This window comes from Rattus norvegicus, chromosome X (assembly GCF_036323735.1).
Source record: "Rattus norvegicus strain BN/NHsdMcwi chromosome X, GRCr8, whole genome shotgun sequence".
Taxonomy (NCBI): Eukaryota; Metazoa; Chordata; class Mammalia; order Rodentia; family Muridae; genus Rattus; species Rattus norvegicus.
In genome coordinates, this window is record NC_086039.1 from 116,133,391 (window position 1) to 116,159,195 (window position 25,805).

Below are 25,805 nucleotides of genomic sequence, written 5' to 3' on the forward strand. Positions count from 1 at the left end.
TTTGTTTGTTTTGTCTCAGTGCTCCGACTAGAGTGCAGGCAGGGCTTTGGGACAGTGAGACAGTACTGTTGCCATCAAGCCTGACTAAATCTGAGAACTGGCTCCTACAAATTATCATCTAACTTCCTTCACATGTACACACACATACTAAAGACAACATAATTTTAAAAAGAACCAAGGCCTTAAGCATGGTAGGTATGCTTTATTTACTGTTGTGCTATCTCTCCAGCTCAAATAACATTTAAATATAAATGTCATTCCTTTCCTAACCATTAATACTTGGACTAAGTAATAATATTCTTGACATGGATGAATTATCAAAATATGATTTGGACCTCAGCCCCTAGTTAGACATTCTAAAGGCTTGTATGATGATTAATCCCAGTTCTTAACTTGATGAGATCTAGAGTCAATTGGGAGAGGATCTCTCTATATGATTCTGGGGGATGGTCTTGGTTAGGTCTACTAAGGTAGGAAGATCCACCCACTGTGGGTGGCACCATTCCCTGGGCTGTGAATGTTAACTGTATGAAAAGGAGATGAAGTCCCTAAGTTCCTATTGCTGTGATTTCATCCCCCCTGGCAGTCTGTAACCTTAAAAGTGAGCTACAGTACCTCTTTCTTTCTTCCCTGAGTTGCTTTTACCTGGGTATTTTAGCACAATGACATGAAATGTAAATAAGCAGCCAGTACTTTTAAGAATTACATAGCAAGTTCTGTCCTCACATGGAGTAGTTTCTGCATGGACAATTAGATATACTGTGGCAATACAAGAAAAAAAATCAACCCTATACTTTGACACTATTTCCTTAACTAAATTAACAGTAATAACTGACAATTATTTATATTACTGGGTTGAAATACGAAGTGATCATTCATTTGATTTAACATCAAAAGCATTGGCTATCTTTATATTACAAAGACCTGATCCTTACTCCAAAGATAATGTGTAGAGACCAGGCTGGCCTCAAATTTGTGCCTATTCTGCCACGGCCTCCCAGATCCAAGGAATATAGATGTGCCCTGCCTTGCCTGACCCTGCCCTAATACCATTTGTATGAAAAATTGCTTTGAGAGAAAATATTTCTTCCCCCTTTTCAAAAATGATTTTGAATTGTGACAGATTTGTATGTATTTTCATTTTGGGGGACAGGGACTCATGTATTCCAGGCTGGCCTCCTGTTTGCTATGATGCCAAGGATAACTGAACTTCTGGGCTTCTTGCCTCCACTTACCAAGTACTGGGGTTATAGATGCCTACAGTTTTCTGCATGGTAACTAAGCACTCTCCCAAATGAGCTGACTCTTCAACCCAAGAATATTTCTTATGATACAAAATTAATACATGGTCATTAGAGAAATTTGAAAAAGCATAAATACCCACATGTAGCAATTGGACTGTTGAATCTCAGAATAGAAAAAGCACAATTTTGTTCCTATTTAAAAATCTTTAAATAATTCTGCACGAAGCTAAAAAGGCTGTAGTGAGAGGACTACACCCAAGTGATTCTTGTAGTGCTACCTATTGGCAAACTGCACTTAGCAATGTGTTCCTAAGAGTTGAAAAATGTTCTCACTCTGTGGGGAAGTGGACATTGAAAGTAGCCTAGTCCTCTGTTGAGCTAAAGGCTTTCTTTGAAGCCCTGGAGACAGTAGGAGCTTTGCCTGCTCCCCAGCCCCCATAGATTTGTGGCATCAGTCACATAAGAGCAATGCCCCAAGCCCCCTCACATGGAGATGAGGCCTCTCTAACGTCTCAGACCAAGACAATAGGAAAGAAGACAGACCTGTGGTCATGTAGGCTCAAGACAGAGATCTCCATTCTAATGAGATACTTGGAGGCCTGGAGGCTTAGCCAATAAACTTTCCTTCCCAGACACTCCTCCCTGTAAAAGGTATTTAATCTCAGGCCCACCCTGAGAAATGGTGTATGGTTTTACACTTGGCAATAAATGGTTTGAAATCATAGACTGTCTATTTTCATCTGGATCCGCTGTGGGGATCTATGGAAAAGGTCTTTGTCTACAGAGTTTCTGTCTAATCTGTAGAAGGCCTCTCTGCACTGCCTACCACCAGCCAAACCAAGGACTCACTGTGGGATCGGTCTGAGCTACCCCCAGGCCAGGAACTAGACCCAGCCCGCAGGCCCCAAACTCCATTCTCAACTCTTGTGAGGCTACCAGGGCACCTGTGTGTCCAAGAGCCTGAGAACCTCATTGCAGGCCTGTGGACCCCCTACTAGCTCTGGCTGTCCTGTACTTCAGACTACACTTTCTCACCCACTGGCACTTCCCTACAGTCTGCCCGGCCTGCTGAGGCATGGGGTAAACACAGTCAAACTCCCTGAATCCTGCCTCCCAGTGGCCATACCCTGCGGCTAAAGTGAACCCAGGACCCGTAACCCTACAACTCTCTGACTAATTGAAATTTCTACACTAAGTGATTGTGACAAAAGAAACAAGCTATCTTTACTAAGATATTTCTATTGATATTAATATTAATGAATAAGTTAATAATAAATTAATAAATTAACTCACTAGACCATAGTAAGAAGGTTACCAAAAGTAAATATATGAATCATAGCATTGTAACATCTATATTGCACCTTCTTCTAGTTTGTTTTATGATGTTGTGATTCAAACATGACTAATAGCAAGTTGGGGAGGAAAGGGATGATTTATCTTATACTTCCAGCCTACAATCCTTCATTGGAGGAAGTTGGGGCTAGAATATAATCAGAAAATAGAGCAGAAAATGGAGGAAGGCTGCTTACTGGCTCTCTAGCTGGCTTATCCTCAGCTAGCTTTCTGAAACAGTCACATACGTGTGTGTGTGTGTGTGTGTGTGTGTGTGTGTGTGTGTGTGTGTGTGTTTTAAAGAGGTTAGTGACAGAATAAAAACAGTCAACCAGGTTTCATCATTTCAAAGACAGTTTTCAGTCACACTATTCTGATTAGCCTCAGGTCTAAAAAGAGTTGTCACCCCTGTAATTCTAAATATCTACTAAGTCGCACTCCAGGTCCTTTGCTGTGTTAGGGACTGGAAATAAAGGAGTAAAACAAAACAGTTTAAAGCAACTGTTTTGACACAGCACTTTAAAAAGGCCAGACTGGACTCAACCTTGCTGTTTAGCTAGATTTGAATGGTAGATCGTCCTGCTTCAACCTCCAAGTTGCTGGGGTTGTGGGTGTATGCAAATGTTCCTGGTTAAACAAAACATTGGACTTAAATTCAAGGAAATGGATTACCTGTAAATCAGGTGCACAGTTGCTTCCCAGGGAGCAAGTAAGTAACAGTGTTGGCAGGATTTTTTAATTGCCAAGATAGATGAGGGAGTATCTAGAGAGTACACGCCAGAGATGCTGCTAAAACATGCTAGAATGTACAGGAAAAACTTTCATGATAGCTATCTGGGCCTAGATGTTGATAGTGCCTCCTTATTCAAGAGGAACAAGAAAAAGAAATAAAATGATAAAATGGAGAGTATAGTGTCTATGCATGTATCTTACATTTAGACAGTCCCTTTTGTAAATAATAGAAACTAGTCTTCATAAGCCTGCTGAATTATGAAAAAATAAGCTATTTTTTCAGGAACTGGTATTTATTATCAAAGTCATATTCGATGTCAACAATATGCCACAACTACAAAAAAAAAAAAAAAAAAAACTTGTGCAATTGCAATCTCAATGCAAACAAATGGAACCCCAATCATTAAAAAATTAATTCAAATTACCCCAAAAAGCAACTGAATTTTTTAAACATCTTTATATATCCAGCCAACAAATTAAAATGGTTAACAAGAAAAAATACAAATTCAGAGGTCTGGTATTGATGTTTAAAAAAGGCAACTGCTTAAGTGTTTCTATCAATTCGAACATCAATCTCTCGACCACTCAAGCTTCATGCCATTCATCATCTGGCAGGCTCTCTTCAGCCACCTCTGGAGACTCAAACTTAACCACACCGCACCCCTTGGACTTTCCGTTCTCCATCTTGATGTTGGCACACAGCACGTGGCCACATTTATTGAATTTGTCCTTTAGCATCTTCCATGTAAAATCAAATGGGAGATTTCTCACAAATATCTGGCAGGCCTTCCTGGCTGTTCCAGGTGCATGGCCTCCAGCTCCGCCAAAGGAACCTGCGAAGCTTCCTTCAAAGTTGTCCGGCTCCATCTCAATGCCTCGGTCAAAACCAGCACCATCGGTGCCACCCATGGCCAGGTCCATTCGCTCAATACCAGCGCCCAATGCTGGGCCCATGGCAGGGTCCATCCGTTCCAGGCTGTTGGCGCCCATTCGTTCCAGGTCCATGCACTCAAGGCCCATGCACTCCAGGTTGTTGGTGCCCACGCGCTCCAGGCCGGTGGCCAAAGGATCCATCACAGGACCCATGCGCTCTAGGCCGGCCCCCATGCCTGTGGGCACCATTCAATCCATGCTTAGACCGATTTGCTCAATGGCAGGACCCATGCGCTCTACACCAGAGCCCATGCCCTCAATGGTTTGGCCCACACGGTCAATGGGTGCAGCCATGCGCTTCAGGCCGAAGGTCATACCGGCACCCATGCGCTCCATGGTCTGGCCCATGCGCTCAATACTGGAGAGGCCATGTGGTCAAGGCCTAGTGGGCCCATGCGCTTGATGCCGGAGCCCACTCGATCCATGCCATGGCTTAAGCCTTCGCCCACGTGCTCCATGCCAGCACCGCTAATGCGGTCAAATGCCAGGGCCCATCCTTTCGACCCCAGGGACACTGCCTCCAGCTCCACCTCCTCCTTTTTTTGCAATGATCTCTCCTCTCTTCATTGCATTACTTAGAATTTCATTTATCCGGCCCATGTTCATCCCGGATCCAAATCGCCCCATGTTTTCCATACCACCACCAAAGGGTCCTTCCATACCTCCAATTTTATTTATTCCAAATCCTATGCCTTCCATTCCCATTCCTGCAGGTCCTAGGTTTCCCATTCCATTGCCTTTGTTCAGGTGGTTGGCATCAATAGGCTGCCCTCCAGGTCCTAACCCCATACCGATACCACCAAGTCCATGGGGAAGCTGCTGTGGGCATTCAGGAGGAAAAAAAGTCTCCCTTTGGTAAAGCCCTCTCATCCATCTTGACGTGCGTCGGTCTATCAAACAGCAACTGGCCATTAAACATAGATACAGCTTGCACAGCTTCCATGGACTGTTCAAACGTCACCGTGCATCTTCCACGACTTTTCAAATCTTTATCTTCCAGAATGTCTGCTCGGACCACCACACCAGCCATACTAAATACTTCTTTCAGTTTCTTCCAGCCAACTTTATAACCCAGATTTGCTACAAATACTGTGCTTCCAAGTCTTCCCGGCTTTTGCATTGCTCTCCTTGCACGTTCACCGTCAGGATCTTCGTCGACTTACAGTGGCCTTCCGCTCAGATTATGCTTGTTTGGAACTTCGGCAGCTTTCTTCATGCTCTCCTCCATCTTGAACTCAACAACAGCACATCCCCTTGACTTTCCTTCTGCATCCATTAAGAGCTCCACGTATGTTCCCTCACCAACTTTTCCTTTAACCAGGTCTGTAAGTGACTGCCATTTCACATCAAAAGGTATGTTTGTAATGCAGGCGCTGTATCTTTTAGTTGGGTTGGCATATGGCTCAAAGCGATTGCCTCCTCTTTTTATGTTTTTCTCCTTCCTCTTCTCTTTCTGAGTAGGTCGTTCTTCACCCTTCAGGCCCGGAGCTCCGCTGTCGCTCCGCACGCAGGGCGCGCCGCTCTCTTCCTCCATTTTGGGCTCTGTCACTGCCACTTCGGCTGCCGCTTCGACCCCTGCCGCCATTTTCTCCGCGTCTGGGCTTTGTGTCTATTTTTCTTTATTAATACTGATAATTGACTAGTGCATGAAGTCCTTCAGACTTTCTCCTGCAAGATGCAAAGGTTTCAAACTGAATTTTTAACACTTTTAAAATGTTGAAATTGTTATTATTTGTGTGTATGGGATTGCATATTCTCAAGAGTGTGAATACTTCCGGGACTCACATGTGGAGAGCAAAAGACAACTTGGCGGATCCAATCAATCTCCTTCTACCTTTATTGGGTTCTGGAGATTGACTTCAAGTCTCTAGGTTTGCCTGACACATTCTTTAAGCCCTGAGCCATCTCACTGGCCCCTTGTCACTGTTTAAAAAAATGATGTTGTCATGCTTTTGGGTGTTGTATTGACAAGTGTGAGTGAGGGTGCATGGGCATGCCTAGCTCAGGTTCTCTCCTTCCCCTGTAGCTATGAATTTGCTATGTATGCACAGATGACTTTCTGATTCTCTTGCTACTACCTCCTACTGCCATTGTGAATACAGGTCTGCAACACACACACTTGTAAAATTCTGGGGATCAAACCCAGGATTTATGTATGTCAAGTCTCCATCCTCTCTCACCTTGAGTATCATACCTGGGAAGCATCAATAGATTATGCCAGGATTCAGACAAGATAACATCTCTGGGATGCAGGTAAAGAGTACTTGCTGGGCAATTTCTGTCTCATAGATGGAAGAGTTGTGGCTCGACCTTGTTGGCCTGCAGAATGGGATCCAAAAGCAGTCCACAAAACACATCTCCAAAGGTTTTTCCTTTAACAGTCTGACTTGTAAAAAAAAAAGTTTCCTCTGTTATGTATGAGAGGGGAGTAACAAATTTGAAATTTAAACCATAATTCAAAGATCACCAAACTAAATATTTATGCAAACCCAGAAGTAATAGGGCCTTTTCATTAAATACGTCATAGCTATCTCCCTATCTCCATGTTCCAGCAGTATGACAGCCACCAGCCTGGTACTTATTCTACCATTTTCTTTAGTAGGGACATAGTTGATGTCTGCAAACTGTACAGCCCTTCCTGTTTTCCAGCATAATGTTCTCTTACAATTTGGTTCCTAGAGTACTTGAATCCACAATATAATGCATCTATTTCCCAAAAGTAAAATCTGTTTTGGGGGCAGGAGAGCATCAAACACGAATGGCAGCACTGAGTAAGAAATAGCATACCACCAGTTTACAATTTTTTCCCATTGCCACTCAATGTGTACTGTGCACAACTAGTGATTGCCTATGGCATCACAGGATGTGGGAGCAGTGAGGAAGGACAGGGACAGTATCTACCACTTGCTCTCTCTACTTTCGCCTTTCTTTTCTTGTCACTGAGGTTTCTTCCACAATGAAGTTCTCCATTGCATGTATCCAATTTCCATTGCTGGACTGCAAAGCTGTTTCCAGAGTGATTTTTGCTAAATTATGCTCATAGAGAAGTTCCATTACTATGTATTTGCAACATATGTTTAATTCATTGTATATGGTTAGTTTCTAGAAGACGGCTAGACCAAATGGTGGGTGTGTACAATGCTATATATTATAATAAATGGCAGCTCTGAAAGATTGAACTATTTAACAGACAGCTCTACTTCTATAAAGGGTAGATTTTCTCATATGTTAATAGTTTGAGAATACAGAATTGCTACCAATGAGTGATTAAACCTCAGCCGCGTCACTCACTCACTCACAAGTCTCTCCTTATTTGCCTTGACTAACACAGTAACAAGGGAATACAAATCATAATATTGAACACTTCAAAGAGCCAAGCATTCTTCCACTTGTCTGTACATGAACAAAGCAACAGTAACTCGATTCCCGATGCTTGTCTCATTTGAACGTAATGTTCCAAGGATGGTCATCAGGGCAGTATTGACAGCATCACCTGGGAACTTGCACGTTCCAAAGCACCACTTCCTATCTCTTGAATAAGAGACTCCAGTTACAGGCCTCAGAATCCCACATTAAAAAAAAAAAACTTAATCTCTCAGATGACACACTGCAACGATTATGATTAGCAACTGAGAGTGCTGCCTGGGATGGTTGACGTTAAAGTCTCTGTGTGGGGCTCTGTGTCCTCCCTCTGTCTCAATCTGTTCATTTCTAATGATAAAGAACAGCTTTATTTTGAATGATGTTGGTGCGTGTGGATATGGGAATGGAGGAGTGTTGAGTTCCCTAGAGCTGAAGTTGCAGGAGGTTGTAAGCTAACAATATATCAAGCGCTCTTCCACTCATTTCTACGTTCATAGTGGAGTTTGCTTTTGCTCTGACACGCCTTTTCCCTATGTGTGTCTGTCGGGCCTCAAACTTGCCACATGAGATGAGGAACTTATGGCAATCCTCCTGCCTCTACCTCCTGAGTGCTTAGAGCTATGAGATGTCATGACCACCAAGAAAAGTTATGCTTTTTGTCTTAGAATCTAAAAAATAAAAAAAAAACAGGTGGGCTTAATAGTGAAGTACCATTTCAGCATCTACTGAGGTCACTGAGCACATACAGATTGCGTGGCAGGGAGTAGTGATGTCCTGATATCCCAGTACTCTGAAGCCCACACAGGAGAAAGGACAGTTTCAAGGTCAGCCTCAGCTATATAGGAAGTTCTACTTCAAAATAAACAAGCGAGCAAACAAAACAACACACACACACACACACACAGAAGGGGGGATCAAAGAAAAGAAAGAGGGAAAGAAGAAAAGAAAAAAAATTCAACAAGGTGTAGGACTGAAGAGTGATGGGAAATGTATACGTTTCCTTATTCGCATTTTCTACATTTTATACTTTTCTAAAAGAATCGTATTTTACTTACATCATAAAAGAAGTAATCATTTTTGTGGGTAAAATTATGTTAACTCTGGCTTTCACTTCTGAGCACGTGGCTGTGTGGGGTTTGCATTTTGTTGTGTCTGAAAGAGTGCCAGCAGAGGGCGGCATTCAACCTCCAAAAAAATTAGCCTGGCCCTAACTTAGAACCTAATGATGAAAATCTTTAAGTGAATAATATTATAATAATAATAATAATAATAATAATAATAATAATAATAATAATAATAATAATAATAATAATAGTCCTTTTATCGTTAAACACATTGGATACTACAAAAATGGACAATGGAAAGAAACTGTAAAGTAGCTGCTCTTCAGGGCTGTTCCCCAGTTTCATCTAGGTAGATGATCTTGGGGCTGTTTAATGATTTGTCTTATGACACTTTGTAAACAAGAGGAATGGTAGCATTAATGGCATTCTCAGAGCCACATCTGACAGTTGTCCTCAAGAGCAGCCTTTAGAGAATATGTTTTGCAGCTGCTCAAAGAGGGGCAGGGGTAATTCAGACCCCTAAACAATACTTCTGCCCCCACAGGTCTAACTAATGCTCCCCCAAGCCACTTTCCCTTGTCAGGTAAGTGGGGAATATCAAACATTTGTTCCCTTTTAAATTTGACATATCCCTAGAACAAAAGGAATGAATGGTCATAGAATTTTAAATTTGAAAAGTAATAAAATGACTGGGATTTCTGTTGTTTTGGAAAGAAGTCTGAAGCTAAGGAGTTTAATAACTTATCCCTGACTCAAGGGCTAGCAAGCAGTTGAACTAAGTAAATCCAGGCCTCCTCTCTTACCTCCGGGGCTCTGGGGGCTTCACGGTCATTTGTGTTTAGCAATAACAAACTTGACATACAGGCCTTTCACCAACCAAGGTATTTTTTATATTATTCATGGCTATTGGAAAGGGGCTGATTTCCTCAATTGCTTTCTCAGCTCATTTATCATTTGTATAAAAGAGGACTGTTGTTGTTGTTGTTGTTGTTGTTGTTGTTGTTGTTGTTGTTGTTGTTCTTGTTCTTGTTTTTTTAGTTAATTTGTGTCCAGCCACTTTGCTGAAGGTGTTTATCAGCTGTAGGATTTCTCTGGTAGAATGTTGGGGGTTGCTTATATATACTATCATATCATCTGCAAATGTTGATATTTTGACTTCTTCCTCTCCAGTTTGGATCCCTTTGATCTCCTTTGGTTGTCTGATTGCTCTGGCTAGGACTTCGAAAACTATATTGAATAGGTAGGGAGAGAGTGGGTAGCCTTGTCTAGTCCCTGATTTTAGTGGGATTGCTTCAAGTTTCTCTCCATTTAGTTTGATGCTGGCTACTGGTTTGCTGTATATGGCTTGTACTGTGGTTAGGTGTGGGCCTTGAATTCCTGATCTTTCCAGGACTTTTATCATGAAGAAGCCTTGAATTTTTTCAAATGCTTTCTCAGGATCTAATGAGATGATCATGTGGTTCTTATGTTTGAGTTTGTTTATATAATGGATTACGTTGATTGATTTCCCTATATATTGTACCATCCCCATCCCTGGGATGAAGCGACTTGATCATGATGGATGATCATTTTGAAGTGTTCTTGGATTCGGTTTGCAAGAATTTTATTGAGTATTTCTGCATCAACATTTATAAGGGAAATTGTTCTGAAGTTCTCTCTCTTTGTTGGGTCTTTGTGTGGTTTAGGTAAAAGAGTAATTGTGGCTTCATAGAAGGAATTCAGTAGGGCTCCATCTGTTTCAATTTTGTGGAATAGTTTGGATATTATTGGTATGAGGTCTTCTATGAAGGTCTGATAGAATTCTGCACTAAACCCGTCTGGACCTGGGCTCTTTTTGGTTGGGAGACCTTTAATGACTGCTTCTATTTCCTTAGGAGTTATGGGGTTGTTTGACTGGTTTATCTGTTCCTGATTTAACTTCTGTATGTGGTATCTGTCTAGAAAATCAGCCATTTCATTCCAGTTTTTCAGTTTTGTCGACTACAGGCTTTTGAAGTAAGACCTGATGATTTTTTAATTTCCTCATTTTCTGATGTTATGTCTCCCTTTTCATTTCTGATTTTGTAAATTTGAATACTGTTTCTGTGCCTTTTAGTGAGTTTGGCTAAGGGTTTGTCTATCTTGTTGATTTTATCAAAGAACCAGCTCTTGGTTTTGTTGATTCTTGTTTTCTCTTTGAATCTAAGTGATTGGTTTCAGCCCGAGTTTGACTACTTTTTGCCATCTACTCCTATTGTGTGTGTTTGCTTCTTTTTGTTCTAGAGCTTATAGGTGAACTGTTAACTTTCTAATAGGAGATCTCTCCGATTTCTTTATGGGGACACTTAGTGCTAGGAATGTTCCTCTTAGCACTGCTTTCTTTATCATTCATAAGTTTATGTATGCTGTGCCTTTATTTTCGTTTAATTCTAGAAAGACTTTTAATTCTTTCTTTGTTCCCTGATCAAGTTATCATTGAGTAGAGAGTTGTTCAGTTTCCATGAATGCTGTAGTCTTTCCAGTGTTTCTGTTGTTGATGAAGTCCAGCTTTAACCCATGGTGAGCTGATAAGATGAATAGGGTTATTCCAATCTTCTTGTATCTATTGAGACTTGTTTTGTGTCTGATTATATGGTCAATTTTGGAGAAGGTTCTGTGAGGTGCTAAGAAGGTATATTCTTTTATTTTTTTGGATGGAAGTTTCTGTTGTTATCTATCAAATCCATTTGTCTCATACTTTTGTTAGTTTCACTGTGTCTTTGTCTAGTTTCTGTTTCAATGGCCTGGCCATTGGTGAGAGTGGGGTATTGAAGACTCTTACTTTACTATATGAGATTCACTGTGTTTTCTGAGCCTTTGTAAAGTTTGTTTTATGAATGTGTTTCTTTTATGAATTTGGGGCATAGGTGTTCAGAATTGAGACTTCCTTCTATGGTACCCTCTCTTCTATCTCTTGTATTCTGTTGATGATGTTTGCATCTGTTGCTATTGTTCTCTTTCCTAGGTTTCCCATCTTCAGGGTTAACTCCATTTGTGGTTTCTTTATTGCTTCTATTTCTATTTTTTAGTTCTTGGACCCCCTTGCTCCTTTCCCTCACTTGTTTGACTGTATTTTCCTGTATGTCTTTAAGGGCTTCTACCTGTTTGATTGTGTTTTCCTGTATTTCTAAAGGAATTATTTATAGCCTCTTTATAGGCAACCATCATCTGTAGTGGATACTTCTGGTTTCTTTGGAAAGACAATTATGTCAAAGAATGTTTTTCTGGGGCACTTAGGTGAAAGGATGTTTTGCTAAAGCAGACTCGTGAAGGAATGTTTCACTGGAGCAGACAGGTGGAAGGCTGTTTTGCTAAAGGAAGCACAAAAGAGGATACATGACTTTAAGAAGGAATATAAATATAACCCAACAGACGGTGGATGACACTGGATGGTATTGGTACACCTTGCCATTCCTCCGTGGTTATTCTTGTAACTTCATAGAAAGAAACACCAAAAAATTTCTGGTGGTGTTCTGGTGGCTTCTTGTGACTTCCTCAGACTTGAGCTGATTGGCAGAATGAAGTGGAAGTTTCCAGATATGTCAGCTGATACAGACTCACATGGTGTTTTGCTGAGGCAAAACCCACGGAAGGACATGTGATGCTTGGGGGGAGTCTAAATAGGATTTATTTATCACAGCACATACGGTGATGGCTGGCTTACATAGCAAGCTTTGCAATGCTTCCTTGGTCTCACATCTGCATCTAGTGTAGGTGGAGGTATGGGCAAGTAGGCAGATGGAGCGCCAACAGGGCAGGGCAGAGCCCATGTCTGCAAAACTCTGTGTGGTCCCAGCAGATGGGGTTATCCAGGCAGAGGTCTCACTTGTATCTCTGTATCCCTGGTTAGAGCAGGTCTCCTGGGAAATAGGCGAGGTTGTAGGGTGTGGATCATATTAACATTTTTTTTCTTTTTTTCTTTATTAACTTGAGTATTTCTTATTTACATTTCAATTGTTATTTCCTTTCTTGGTTTCCCGGCCAACATACCCCTAACCCCTCCCCCTCCCCTTCTATATGGCTGTTTCCCTTCCCATCCTCCCCCCATTTCCGCCCTCCCCCCAACAGTCACGTTCACTGGGGGTTCAGTCTTGGCAGGACCAAGGGCTTCTCTTCCACTGGTGCTCTTACTAGGCTATTCATTGCTACCTATGAGGTTGAAGCCCAGGGTCAGTCCATGTATAATCTTTGGGTAGTGGCTTAGTCCCTGGAAGCTCTGGTTGCTTGGCATTTTTGTTCATATGGGGTCTCAAGCCACCTTCAAGCTCTTCCAGTCCTTTCTCTGATTCCTTCAACGGGGGTCCCGTTCTCAGTTCAGTGGTTTGCTGCTGGCATTCGCCTCTGTATTTGCTGTAGTCTGGCTATGTCTCTCAGGAGCGATCTACATCCGGCTCCTGTCGGTCTGCACTTTTTTGCTTCATCCATCTTGTCTAATTGGGTGGCTGTATATGTATGGGCCACATGTGGGGCAGGCTCTGCATGGATGTTCCTTCTGCCTCTATTTTAATCTTTGCCTCCCTATTCCCTCCCAAGGGTATTCTTGTTCCCCTTTTAAAGAAGGAGTGAAGCATTTCACATTTTGGTCATCCTTCTTGAGTTTCATGAGTTCTGTGCATCTAGGGTAATTCGAGCATTTGGGCTAATAGCCACTTATCAATGAGTGCATACCATGTGTGTTTTTCTGTGATTGGGTTACCTCACTCAGGATGATATTTTCCAGTTCCATCCATTTGTCTATGAATTTCATAAAGTCATTGTTTTTGATAGCTGAGTAATATTCCATTGTGTAGATGTACCACATTTTCTGTATCCATTCCTCTGTTGAAGGGCATCTGGGTTCTTTCCAGCTTCTGGGTATTATAAATAAGGCTGCTATGAACATAGTGGAGCATGTGTCTTTGTTATATGTTGGGGCAATTTTGGGTATATGCCCAAGAGAGGTATAGCTGGGTCCTCAGGTAGTTCAATGTCCAATTTTCTGAGGAACCTCCAGACTGATTTCCAGAGTGGTTGTACCAGTCTGCAATCCCACCAACAATGGAGGAGTGTATGTGAAAATACCTCTTTACTTAACTTTTAACTTTATATAATAAAACAAATGACTTTTCATTGAATGGTCAACTTTATGCTAGAGAAATGGTGCCAATTAGAAAAATCAAAGAATTTATACATAAGGTCACTAAGCTTTAAACAGAACAAATGCACATTAAAACATGTGAGGTGCAAGATGTTTGTTGTTGGGTTGTAATAAAGAAATATATGCTTAGGAAATTTGTGACTGCACTGTAGGATTCCCTCAATGGCAGATGAGCTGGATGAAAAGTTGACAGGTTCGGGTTCTAGCCCTAGTTTAGTTGTCCTTAGTTAAGTGTATGTGCCTCTGTTGTTACACCCTTGAAGGAAGGATTTGTCTTGAATTAAGGTTTCAGAGAGTTCAGTGCCGAGTCACTGAGCCCTATGTGCTTAGCTCAGCCAAGGAGGTGGGGCTGCACTGTAAAGGAGTGTCTTCTCTTCCTCACTACCTGGTGGCCCAGAAGCAGAGACAACACCTGTCCACCTTGGCAATCTCCTCCCTCTTCCTTTTTCCATCTATTTCTTTCCACCAAGCCCATGGGAAGGTGTGGTTCCCATTCAGGGTGGGACTTCCCCTCTTAGTCAATCCTCCCTGGAAAATGCTCTGATCAATACTGTGCTTTATCTCTTACGTGTTTCTCAATCCAGTCAAAATGAAGCTACACAGTCGCTAGCTAGGAATATAATTATCTGAACTCCTGTAACGCTCCCTATGAATCCATTGAAAACTGGGAGTGGTACAACGTCTTGGCATACCATTCCTATACATCCTGTCTTTTCACTCTGTTTTTCCATCATCCCCTGCTTACACCCATGCTCTGCAGAATGTGGCCTTCAGCCAAACAGCAGCTTGTTAGAGAAAGGATCTTGGGCGTCATTCCAGCCCTCTGGAATCAGAATCTGAATTTTAACAAGATCTCTGGGTGATTCATCTGCACATTAAAATTTTAGAAGGACTTACCTAGACTAATTACAGCCTTTGAGTTGGTTTTGTGTCCATTCTGGCCCTTTCCAATATGCCTTCCTTCTACATTACAGCTAGGAAATTCCTTTCAATAAGCAATGCCTATATATTTCACTATTTATAGTTCCCTAGGAGCCCCCATTATAAAACTGAAATATGAAAAGGGCATAGTCTGTAAATTAAAGATCAGGTCATGTCTGAAACACATATTAGTTTTGTGACTTAAATAAATAAAACAATAAAAATGGAACCTCGTGTAGCCAAACTTGGCTTTGAACTTTTGATCCTCCTGATTCCACCTCCGAAATGCCAATTTTATAGGAAAGGACCACCACGCCCTGCTGGTCTTGTGGCTTTTGACAAGTGAAACCAAATATCATGGTTTATGTCCCCTCATTTATAGAAGGTTGATTAAAATTCTGGACTTTTAAGAATGGGACGATGATTAAGTAAATCCGTATTTTCAGGAAGTTTGACAGAAAGGTGATATACACTATTCACTTGTGAACAATCCCTGGAGATGAAGAGAGTATAGAAGAGACATGCATGAACGGTTAAAAGTCTAAGAATAGAAATAACTCATAAGCAGTGGAAGAGGATGTATGTTGTGTGTCTTCTAAAACAGGGGCAGATCAGGTCATGGAACTCCCACTGAGTGCTCTTGGGATCCTTGTTCAGAAGGAAACCATAAGAAGTCTGTGTAGAGACTACTATGCCAAAGTCCTCCATTTAGATATTCTATTTCTATCAACCCATGGAATTGAAAATGGCGTTCTTTGGGCCTCCAGGCCAACCCACCTATCAATAGAATAGCCTGAGATGGTGCTATGGGGATCAGAACTACCCTATTTTTAGCTCACCAGATCACAAGCTATGTTGGTTTTATTTTTATGTTATGTTGGTTTAATTTCATTAAGTTTGGGAGGATATCTTTTCTTAAGCAATGCAGTCCCAGCTAGTTTTGAATACAGTCATCTCTGAAGCACATAGAGATTTCATGCCTATTGGCAGGAAGAGGCAGAGAAGGGAGTCCCTTTAAGAGGACTCCTCAGGCATCCTTTGGGCCTTCCTTGTTATTTATGGCTTCTTTGTTACCCTGTGCTTTATGGCTAATATCCACTTATAAGTGAGTACATATCATGCGTGTCTTTTTGGGTTGGAGTTACCAGATATTTTCTAGTTCCATCCATTTGCTTGCAAAAATCATGAAGTCATTGTTTTTGATAGCTGAGTAGTATTCCATTGTGTACACATTTTCTGTATCCATTCCTCTGTTGAAGGACATCTGGGTTCTTTCCAGCTTCTGGCTATTCTAAATAAGGCTGCTATGAACATAGTGGAGCATGTGTCCTTGTTATACGTTGGAGCATCCTTTAAGTATATGCCCAGTAGTGATATAGCTGGGTCTTCATGTAGAACTATTCCCAGTTTTCTGAGAAACTGCCAGATTGATTTCCAGAATGGTTGTACCAGTCTGCAATCCCACCATTCAATGGAGGAGTGTTCCTTGTTCTCCACATCCTTGCCAGCATCTGCTGTCATGTGTGTGTGTGTGTGTGTGTTTTTTTCCATCTTTATTAACTTGAGTATTTCCTATTTGCATTTCGATTGTTATTCCCCTTCCCGGTTTCCAGGTCAACATCTCCCTAACCCCTCCTCCTCCCCCTCTCCCCTTCTCTATGGGTGTTCCCCTCTCCATCCTCCCCCGATTACAGCCCTCCCCCCAACAATACATGTGTTTTTTATAGTTGTCATTCTGACTGGTGTGAGGTGGAATCTCAGGGTTGTTTTGACTTTCATTTCCCTGATAACTTGGAGCTTTGAATATTTCTTTAAGTGCTTCTCAGCCATTCAAGATTCCTCTGCTGAGAATTCTCTGTTTAGCTCTGTACACCATTTTTAATTGAGTTATTTGGATGGTTTGGGTTATCTTCTTGATATATTTTGGATATTAGCACTCTGTCAGTTGTAGGGTTGGTGAAGATCTTTTCCCATTCTGTATGATGTTGTTTTGTCCTATCGATAGTATCTTTTGCCTTAAAGAAGCTTTTCAGATTCATGAAATACCATTTATTAATTGTTGATCTTAGTCTCTGTACTTTTGCTGTTCTGTTCAGGATGTTACCTCCTGTACCAACTTGTTCAAGGCTATGTGTGGCGCTGGGGGGTGGGGTGTATCTCTAGGATGTGCCAGAGACTTGTGATGGGAGAGGCTTCAGGAAGGCTATGAGGGTGACTCTAGCTAAGACTCCTAGCCATGGCAGATATGTAGCCTGAAGTGGCAACGTCCTTATAGCCAGGAAGGAGCCCCAGTGGATGGATAAGGACACCAACCCACCCATAAATCCTTCAATCCAAAGTGTGTCCTGCTTGCAAGAGGTACTTGGACGAAGATGGAGCAGAGACTGAGGGAATGGCTGACCAATCACCAGCCCAAATTAAGACACATCCCATGAACAAGAACCAATCCACGACACTATTAATAATACTCTGCTATGCTAGTAGAGTGGAGCCTAGATTAACTGTTCCCTGAGAGGCTCCACCCAACAGCTGACTGAAACAGATACAAAAACCCACAGCTGAACATTAAACCAGCACTCTGAAAGTCTTATGGAAGAGTTAAGGGAAGGATTGTGGGACTCAAACAGGATAGGCACTAAGGCCAATAGAGTCAATTAATCTGGGCCCTTGGGTGCTTCCTGAGATTGAACCACCAACCAAAAAGCATGCATGGACTCTACCTAAGTCCCCTCCACATATGTAGCAGATGTGGAGCTTGGTCTTTATGCAGTTCCCCCAACAATTGGAGTTGGGGCCTTACCTTGACTTTATTGCCTGATTGTGGAGAGGCCTCAGTGGGAGATGCCTAGTCCTGCAGGGACTAGAAGTGCCGGGGTGGATTGGTACCCAAAGGGGCCGCCTCCTTTTCAAACTCGAAGAGGAAGGGTAATGGGGTAGGGGATGTGTGAGGAAAGCCTGAGAGGAGGAGGCTATGATCTGGATGTAAAGTGAATAAATACAATTTTTTTCTGGGAAAAAAAGGTGTTCAGGATTCTACCACTAGCATGGATTAATTTATTCCTGAATAAATGGTCTTCTATAAAATCTTGTTTTGTTAGGTCCCATATCCCATATGAGCTTTTTGACTCTAATCAGGTTGTCTTGGAAGTCTTCTAGCAAGAAGGCCATAAACTCTCAGCCTGGAGATACAAACATATAGTACTAACTACCCAGGAGGCTGAAGCAGGAGGATCACAAGTTCAAGAACTACCAGACCATGTAGTGAGCTCAACTCAAAATAAAACAAATTGTTTTTCACTAAAGAATGAAAGAAGAAAGAAAGACTGATGAATGACTGGGAATACAATTCAAGCCAGGGACCTTACCTGTCAATTGCATGACACTAGCTTCACTATCCAGCATGGCAAAACTAATGAATTAATTAATTAACACAACAAGGAGCCAAACTGAACTCCTTGACTTTTAATTTACCCAGTCTTTATGTAACTGGGTTAACTATTAACAGAAATGAGAGGTGGCTGTAAAGCTTAGGCACGTAGCATGGCCCTAAGTCAGATATCCAAAGCCAAACAAACGAACAAACAAACAAAAAAGAATTAGTAATGGAAAATAGAGACAAAGACATGAAAATAACTGGCCTGCATTGAGAGTTGCATATAATGGCTGTTGAGGCTGAATAATGACTACAACTAAACTCATCATAGACTTTCCCCACATTTACATATATGTACATATTTTTAAAATAAAAGATTTAAAGAAGAAAATCTATTCAAAGTTCGGAGATAAAATTATTAGTTGTTACCCATGATTAATTGTAATTGCAATGAAAATTCCCCATTATTGGTTCCTATCAGTGTGAAAAAGAAAAGTACAGTTTATATTGAAAAGCACAACATGCAAAGTCCTGGGAATCTCGTTCCTTTTTTTGTGTTTTTGTTCTTTTTTTCTAAATAAAGGGAGCACGTCCATAAGCTATTATAAAGAGGAAACATGAGAACTCCCCCACCCCAATGGAGGTGAGAGATCAGGAGCAAGGACAAGCTGAGGACCACTTCCCATCCATGTACAATCATTGACCACTATGAATAAACAATGACCAGAAGCATCCATTGAGAAAGCTCAGAAAGAGTTGTGGACAACGCTTGATCTGCAGCTGAGCCCAAGAGAAAATAACAAATGGATTAACTGGCACCAGTGTAGTTACTTCACCAAACAGAGGAAGCCTGAGAGCAAAGAGCCAGTGTCAAGGCTGTTCCTGCCCAGTATCTTGTGGGCTCACAAACAACACATAATGGATCTTATAAGTTTTCTTCTACGTTCCGTAAGCATCCACTTCAAATATAGAAATAATGTTATTACCAAAAATGCTAGACACAGACAGGAAGTAAGGGAGTCATTTAGTGTCAGTGGAAACCTTCTAGAAACTGTCTTAAAAAAAACTTTTCTTTCTTCTTTCATATTTTACAGCTTGACTTCCCCTCTCCTTCTAGCATACCCAACATTCACATCTTTACAGAAAAGAGCAGGCCTTCCAGGAACATCGATTAATTATAATAAGACCAGGCATATACCACCACATCAAGGCTTGTCCAGGAGGAGGAAAAGAGGCAAAGGAGTTAGAGAACACCAGGTGATTCAGCTACAACATATATGGAAAGTACTTAGGTCAGACCTTTATAGGCTCCCTGATCTCTGTGAGTTCCCTTGAGTCCCAGTCAGTTGATTTTGTGGGTCATGTTCTTGTAGTATCCCAGAGACTGTTGGTTCTTACAATCCTTTTTCTCACACTTCTGGGACTCCCAGAGCCTAATATTTGACTGCGGTACTCTGCTTCTGCACCCATTGTTTGCTGGGTGGAGTCTCTTTGGTCTCTCTGATGATGATTCTGCTAGGCTCCAGTGGTCCCAGAACACTGCAGGCAGGAGAAACTGTAGGTCAGTTTTTATGGCTGGTTAAGATACAGTATCACCATTGCACCACCTGAGGACCCAGCTATACCACTCCTGGGCATATACCCAAAAGATGCTCCAACATACAACAAAGACACGTGCTCCACTATGTTCATAGCAACCTTATTTATAATAGCCAGAAGCTGGAAAGAACCCAGATGCCCTTCAACAGAGGAATGGACAGAAAATGTGGTACATCTACACAATGGAGTACTACTCAGCTATCAAAAACAATGCCTTTATGAAATTCATAGGCAAATGGAGGGAACTGGAAAATATCATCCTGAGTGAGGTAACCCAATCACATAAAAACACACATGGTATACACTCATTGATAAGTGGATATTAGCCCCAAAGCTCGAAGTAGCCAAGATACAATCCACAGACCATAGGAAGCTCAAGAAGAAGGATGACAAAAATGAGGATGCTTCACTCCTTCTTAAAAGGGGGAACAAAATATCCATAAGAGGGGATATGGAGGCAAAGTTTGGAGCAAAGACTGGAGGAATGTCCATTCAGAGCCTGACCCACATATGGCCAATATATATACAGCCACCAAAACTATGTAAGATGGATGAAGCTAAGAAGTGCATGCTGACAAGAACTGGATATAGATGTCTCCTGAGAGACACGGCCAGAGCATGTCGAATACAGAGGCGAATGCTAGCAGCAAACCACTGAACTGAGAACAGGACTCCCATTGGAGGAATTAGAGAAAGGATTGAAAGAGCTGAAGGGGCTTGCAACCCCTTAAGAACAACAACGCCAACCCAGCCAGAGCTCTCAGGGACTAAACTGCTACCCAAAGACTACACATGGACTGACCTATGGCTCCTACTGCATATGTAGCAGAGGATAGCCTTTTTGGGCACCAATGGAAGGAGAAGCTCTTGGTCCTGCTAAGGTTGGACCCCCAGTGTAGGGGAATGTCAGGGGGTGGAAAGGTGGAGTGGATGGGGAGGGGAACACCCTTATAGAAGAAGGGAAGGAGGATGAGATAGAGGCTTATGTCCAGGAAACTGAGAAAGGGAATAACATTTGAAATGAAAATAAAAAAAATGTCCAATTAAAAAAAAAAGATAAGGTCTCACTCTGTAACACAGGCTGGCCCAGAACTCACTATTTTGCCTTGCCCGGACTCAAGATCTACGTGATCTTCCTGCCTTGGTTTCCCAAATATTGGTAGTATGCATCACACACTACACCCAGACTAGCTGTTTTCTTCAAATGCCTCTCTCACTAATTCACATACTATAATCTTACACATTCAAGAAAAGACCAAAATGTCCAGAATGTAGACTGTTGTTTCATTACTCCTTATGATTCTGTGTTGCTTTTTCTTTTTATGAGTCTTCCTCCTATAAGAACTTAATGAATCAAATCAGATTAACCCCCACAGGGATGCTGTTTCTGACAAAGAGCAATAGAATTTCTTCCTTCTGTTGTTAGGCCCCTGCTCTAAACAGACTTTTGCCAAGACATCAGGACAAGTTTATTATTTTTCTGGGTGTGCCTGTCTGTTGCCCTTTAGCAGACTGTGAAATCCTCACCCTCTTGAAGCTTACAGTGCAAACAGAAGAACCAGACAACCAACGAATAATTCTGCAATAGAATTATAATATAACAAAGGCCTGTGAGGAGTAGAATCAGAGGACCTGGTGAGACCGTTCAGTAAGGTGCCTGTGGCACAAATATGAGGACATGTGGTCAACTCCCAGAACTTATATAGAAAGCTGTGTGCTGTGGTTCTGTGTGCACCTATAATCCTAGGGTTGGACAGGCGAAGAAAGGAAGACTCCTGGCACTTGTTGACCAGCCAGTCAAGCTGGACTGGTGAGCTGAAGATTTAGTGAGAGATTTCATCTCCAAATAACAAGATGGAAAGTTACTGAGGAAGATTTTTGCCATGTAGTTTCTGGCCCCGAAACATGCACGAATATATTCATTCACACTTAGACACAGAACACATACATTAAAAAAACAAATTGGTGAGTGGTGGCGCTACATTCTGGGGGTGGAGCGAGATTTGATTTGAGCTGGAAGGAGGACGTATTCACTTTATTCAGATGCTTAATCCATGGAGAGCTGAAGGTCGGGCATACAGTAGGATGCACTGAATACTAAATGAACCAGCTCTGCCACATTCACAAGTTCCACGTAAGGATCTCCAATGATCACTTCTGCAGAAGCCCTTTAGAGAGGATACCGTTCAGCACAAACGTCACTTTATTACAGGGTGTGCCCTGAGAAGTCAGGAGGCAGCCTTCCCTCTTTCATCTGAGAGAACTTCTGCAGACAGGCAAATTCTGCCTGAGCCAAGTGCATCCAGGCACCCAGTGTCTTCTTAAACATCATTTCCCCACTCTGTTTGGATCATCAACATTGCCGTTAATGAGATACAGGAGGGAGTAGACACATGGTTTGTGTGGGTGTAGGTTTGGATGAAGTCCTGGGTGGGAAGGTAGCCAGCTCTCTAGTACATTGACTAGAAGATCCAACTGGATGATTTTCAGGGGTGGGGGGAGATGCTAAGAAGGAAATAGAGGAGGTGATTACGAGTAGGAAGAGTAACTCCATGTTTGCCTCTCCATCTGTTCTGATTCTGTGGCCAAATGTTTAGTTTCCTCTTTCTGGTTCCTTTACTTCCCTGACTTAAAATATTTCTCACTTCTAGGAAGACCAGAAAAGAATTGGCATATATTTAACATCTACTGTGTAAATGATACTATGGCATGTGCTTTTACAACATGAAGGACAGAATTTCAGAAGTTAGACTGCCTAGACTTGTATCCCCTCACATCAAAACACATGAATCCAAAGTATTCAGACATTATATGTTAAGCATAGCACGTCTCTACTGAAAGCAGGAATGAGAGATTACTATACGGTGTGAAAGTTGTGTGCCTTCTAATCCCAATTCTCCCTCTATGATGAGGCAAATTGATATCATTCTCTATGACTCAGGACCATCTGTTTGTGAGGGTGTAGATTATACATTAAAAATTATTTTTGAGCACTGTTTCCAATGGATGCTAGATCTTGAGCAGGATATTCCAGAGATGCTATGAGAGTTTGAAACAGAACCTGTAGAAAACAGACATACCCATTTTGCTTCAACATGAGATGTTAAATTTTGTTTCAATGTGCATATTCATCTTTAGAGTAAGATTTCCATTGAAATACAAATCATGTTTTTAATCACTAAAGTATCAAATACTTATTTCTGTGGCATTATTCTATAGCTTGAATGGAATTCATTAGATGGGCTGTGGGTATATAGCTCACAATGCTAACCCTTGCAAGGCCCTGGATTTAATCCCTAGCACCAGGAAAATGAAATAAATCAGAAGGAGGGGAAGGGGGAATTCTGGCACTATTATATGTCACTTGATAAGCCTAAAGCTCCTAGATTTAAAGAATGAGAGCTGAAGAGAAGGGAACTCAGGCCAGTGAGCTATCTCAGTGGGTAACTCCCAAGCCTTTGGAGCTGAGAAAGAGCCTTGAGTCCCCCATGTGGAAGGAGATTACCAGCTTCCACATGCTGTTAGCTCATGTCTGTTATCTTTGAAGTTAGAAGATGGTCAGGAATTCAAAGCCAGCCTGAGAGACATAGTGAACTCATGTCTAGCATGAGCTACACACTGAGACCATGCACAAAGGGGTCACTTCACTTTATTAGGCTTCTCTGTGGCATGTAGACAAAACCAAGGATGCTGCAGGCATAGCACCTACTTTATATACTTAATATGGTTGAAAATGATGATACAAGTTTTTAATAGAGGTCTAAACATGGGCCAATCCATGCAGCACCACTGAAAACAACCTTATTGACCACAATGGTGCACAATCACTAAACGGCCAAATGTTAGGCTTCTTATGGAAAATACGTGACATGAAACATCATACACAAACACACACACACACACACACACACACACATTCTTGCTCATTTAGTTCTTTTCTATCACATAAGGCTCCTAAAACAGAGAAATATTGTGCCCCCTCCCAGTAAATTACATAATTTATGTTTATCTTTCCAATTTCATATAGTTATTAGAGTTCCTTATTAAATATACAAACATGCATATGTGTGCATGTGGAGGCCATTGGTCAATGTACATTGTCTTCCTCAGTTGCTCTTTACCTTATTTTTTGAGGCAGGGTCTCTCACTGAACCTCTACACATCACTAATGTGTCTAGACTTGTCTCCATCTCTCCAGGGCTAGGATGGCAGGTACATGCTACCACACCCTGCTTTTTTAAATGGGCAATGTGCATCCAAATTCATGTTGCATGCTTGCACAACAAGCACATCACTGATTGGACCACCACCCACCCCTTAATGATGCTGTCCTAAAGACTTGATATTTCAATGAGGTACATTTTACACACCCATGATCAGAAATTCACGTAGCTGTGATATCAAGACATTCATAAAATCTATTTTGAAGAGCATGAGTTTCCTATCTTGAGAAGTTGCACTGGAGTACAGGTAAATTTCCTTGAATGTCTTTGGAGAAGCACTGTGAAGGGAAAATAATTAGTGTGCAGACTGTGATACACAGAGTTGGAGAGAGTAAGAAAAATGCTATATGCTCTGAAGTTACTAATGGGTAAGTGGAACAGTACTAACCTTACCACATTACTAGAGCAATATTGTCAAAAATTACCCAAGGAAGGGAGGGCTGATGAAAGATAAGGCGAGTGATGTGTGCTTGGGATAGAAATGGCTTAGACACTACCCAAAGACTATACATGGACTGACCTTGGGCTCCAACCTCATAGGTAGCAATGAATAGCCTAGTAAGATCACCAGTGGAAGGGGAAGCCCTTGGTCCTGCTAAGACTGAACCTCCAGTGAACGTGATTGTTGGAGGGAGGGCGGTAATGGGGGGAGGATGGGGAGGGGAACACCCATAAAGAAGGGGAGGGGGAGGGATTAGGAGGATGTTGGCCTGGAAACCGGGAAAGGGAATAATAATCAAAATGTAAATAAGAAATACTCAAGTTAATAAAGATAAAAAATGGCTTAGAACAGAATTAGTAGTCAACTGACTGGCCAGACCCCCCAACCCAGACCTCTTGGATGGTCTACGACTCAGATAGGCTGCCCACTTCTAAATCCCTCTTCCAAAGCTGCTGCTCTCAAGTCCTGACTGTTGCTTTCATCGTTACTTAGTCCCCAAGATGCCACAGGCATTTAGCTTAAGAAAGAGATCCTTTGCTTTGCTGGAACATGGATTTTTCAGGCATTATTGAAGGATTAGTGGCAACTGGAAGGACTTCCCATAGGAGGTCCACACTTGTCCTGATTGGGTTACGTGAAAAACAAGGGCATCTAACTTTTATCGGAGAATTGCGAGCTGGGATGTACAGATCAACAGTAACTCACATGCTGAGTGTAAGTGGAGAGCCCGGCTTCCAATTGCAGCAATGCCTGCTCTCATGGACTTTTTTTCTGATTTAGAAAATTTTGTGAATTGTTGTGGAGAAAATATCTGTACTTAGTTATATGGGTTGTGGATGTCTCTACTAAACATTGCTGGCAAGGAAGGCAGAAAATACAGTTATTATAGGTCTGTTTCTATTAAGTGTCTCAAGCATTTCCTGGGGAGAGGATGTTCCGAGTTCAGGTCAGTGGGTATGGTTCTAGAAATGTTCAAGTAGTAAAGCTGAAATGATCTCTTATGGCCACCTGAGCTATTTTCTCCTGATCTCCTATCAGTCAAATATACATACCACAGTAGCACATGGAATTATGTATGCGTTTCTGTGGATGGACATCCTGACCAAAAAGCTGGTCTGAGCAGAGAGCAATGGACAATGGAGTGCAACACAGGGGTTGGTAGAACAAAGATTGGAGTCACTGGAAGCTATTCTGGGGATAAATCAGCCTTGAGTAAACTCACTTTCAGGATTTGGGAACCACAGAGCTGAAAGACACTTTACCTTTGAGATTCAATCTTCTGGTCTTTTCCTTCCCCATGCGTCCTTGAGAAGCCTCTGCCCAGGCCATACATACCTTGGCACCACAGCCTGCATATGCCATTTCCACTGCTGTCCACAAGCGTTTTATGGCATCTCAAGTTGACTCATAGACCATACATCATA

At 41.8% G+C, this 25,805-nt stretch overlaps 1 pseudogene; it reads right to left on the reverse strand.

Moving 5' to 3' along the window:
• Positions 1 to 3,560: 3,560 nt before the first annotated feature.
• Hnrnpm-ps2 (heterogeneous nuclear ribonucleoprotein M, pseudogene 2) lies at positions 3,561 to 25,805 on the reverse strand (annotated as a pseudogene).